Source organism: Procambarus clarkii, chromosome 10 (genome assembly GCF_040958095.1).
Source record: "Procambarus clarkii isolate CNS0578487 chromosome 10, FALCON_Pclarkii_2.0, whole genome shotgun sequence".
Classification (NCBI taxonomy): Eukaryota; Metazoa; Arthropoda; class Malacostraca; order Decapoda; family Cambaridae; genus Procambarus; species Procambarus clarkii.
In genome coordinates this window covers 51,777,889-51,780,388 of record NC_091159.1, presented here as the reverse complement: position 1 = coordinate 51,780,388, position 2,500 = coordinate 51,777,889, and the positions used below count along the sequence as shown (strand labels likewise).

At 47.7% G+C, this 2,500-nt stretch overlaps 1 protein-coding gene across 1 annotated transcript in view; it reads left to right on the top strand.

The window, feature by feature from the left end:
* The first annotated feature begins 1,726 nt into the window (after positions 1-1,726).
* LOC138363371 (glycine receptor subunit alpha-2-like) overlaps positions 1,727-2,500 on the top strand; it is a 272,709-nt gene continuing 271,935 nt past the window's right edge. The window contains exon 1 of the mRNA XM_069322401.1: positions 1,727-1,809. The gene's annotated coding sequence lies outside the window, so the exon portion shown is untranslated. The remainder of the gene's footprint in view (positions 1,810-2,500) is intronic.

Genomic DNA, 2,500 nt, shown 5'->3' with positions numbered 1-2,500 from the left:
ATTAGACCTAACCTAACCTCTCTTTAGCAATCCTTTGACACACGCTATCTTAGGCCTAATATAATACATATATGTGCTATTCTAGGTCTAAAACTAAATCTGGTTTTCAGACTTTTTTTCGGGCTGTTTAAAATTAATAGTACAAAAGTAGCTTACTGGCGGTTCATCACTACAATTGTTGGTACTTTCCACCTAATAGTGACTATGAGTACTATGATCTCAGGAGGACGGGTTGAGTGGCGCGCTGGCGGGAGTAGGCCTACCGTCTGGAGACGTGCTGGGGGAGTAGGCCTACCGTCTGGAGACGTGCTGGGGGAGTAGGCCTACCGTCCGGAGACGTGCTGGGGGGAGGGGGGGACAACTTCCCCCTGGCTGGGAGTGTTGGGAATCACTCTTCATGTACTCTACTACATGGAGTCCCCAGCTGCTCCCTGAGCTCTCTCAACGCCCCCCCCCCCCCTCCAACCCTCTCTCACTTCTACATGCCTCTCTCTCTCTCCTCTCCTCTTACGCCAATTCTTCTTTTTCTTTCCCTCTCTCCCAATCTCCCGCTTCTGTCACTTCTCTAGCTCACACTCTTCACTTTTCGTCCTCTCTCTCCTTTTCTCTCTCACAACATCACCAATCTTTCCCTTTCTCATTTCCTCTCCTCCTCTTTCTCACTTCCTCCCTCCCTTCCCTCTCTTTCTCAAAATATTTTATTACGAAACTCTGAGAACATCTAAGGCGCTCCAGACAACAAATTCTAACTTCACAAAAACCACCGGGATCACTATAACAGGCGATTTTTCTAAAAGTTTGCCACTGGGGGTCTATATTCCCAGTGCCTATGACACACCCAAACCCTCTCCTGTGTCATCTTGAAAGGTTGAGTGAGGCTAGCTCCAAGCGATTAAACCCTTCTACTTTAGACAGAAATATATATATATATATATATATATATATATATATATATATATATATATATATATATATATATATATATATATATATATTGATGACATAAAGGACGTGTCGAATCTTCTCCACCTCTTCCTCCTCCTTCTTCTCTTCTTCTTCTTCTTCCTCTTCCTCTTCCTCCTCCTCCTCCTCCCCCCCCTCCACGGAACTTGAGCCTCCTGGCCAATACGTCAGCGAGAGGAAGGCAAAAAAAAACCTGGTGAAGATTGAGCGGCTCTGAAGACGTCTCCCACAATTACACATTTTATTATTGCCATACTTTGTGAAGCCGGGAAGGGTCCATTTTTGGGGAGATACGCGTGTGGGGGAGGATTGGAGGTGTTGAGGTGGGTGTATTGGGTGTGTATGGTGGGGGGGGGGAGGGGTGTGTAGGGTGGGGGGGGAGGGGTGTGTAGGGGTGGGATAATGTGTGTGTGTGGGGTGTGGGATATGATGTACTGAGTCGGTGTTGGGTGGAGGAGCGGGTGTGTGTGTGTGTTTTTGAAGGGTAATGTGTTAGGGTCGGGGGTGTGTGATTGAGGGTAAGGGTGAGTGGTGTGGGTGTCAGGTATAGTGGGGGTGTAGTGTGGCAGAGAAGTGGAGAGAGAGAGACAGAGAGAGAGAGAGAGAGAGAGAGAGAGAGAGAGAGAGAGAGAGAGAGAGAGAGAGAGAGAGAGAGAGAGAGAGAGAGAGAGAGAGAGAGAGAGAGAGAGGGGGGGGTGGAGGTCCTAGAGAGTCCTACTCTCTCCCCTCCACAACAACACCACTACCACCAGTAGCTGGCAGGCGTGAGCGCCATGTCCAAAGCTGCCTCTCGCAGTCGGCTGTCTGGCCTCGTCTGGAGCGGAGAGTCGGGGACACGACGCCTCCGTAGGAACCTCCTTTCCCCCTATCCCACCGTCGGTCCGCGGATAGTTCCTGCTACCGTAGCTACTTCGACTAGTGACGCGTCGCCTCCCCGTCACCTTAGCGATGAAACTGACACTCACACACACACACGATCGAACTCTGGTTATCGAGATCGGATTGTATACAGATATTTTGCGATGATAAACAGAAGCCAGAGGATGGTGCGTTCACTGGTGTTCACTTTTCCTCGTGGTGTCCGGTGGTGATGTCCCGGCAGCGTATGTGTGGGTGGAAGTCAATAATCGTGTGTCGAGTGATGCACTTGGCAAGGAAACGTTTGCCGTTGGATTTTGCAATATCTCCTGCATTCTGTTGCTGCACACTGCACGTTGCATGATTATCAGGTCATTACGCAACTTAATATATCTTACTACAACCGAATATGTATGGCTAAAAATTTTAATTTTTCTAGACGACATGAAAAGCGTAGATACGTTAACTGTAATTACGCTTCTCGAACAGTAAAAAATAACAAAAAAATAACTTGTTCTGAATGCGTAGTTTTATGCCCTGAAGGTTAACGCCTAGCACCAGAATTGTAATAATGACCGATAAACATATGAAGGTCAATACTTTATTTCCACTCGTGAAACTTGGTTACAATTACCACACAAGGTGAGGAGCTCCCTGTACTGCTTCAGTGAGAGAGCTT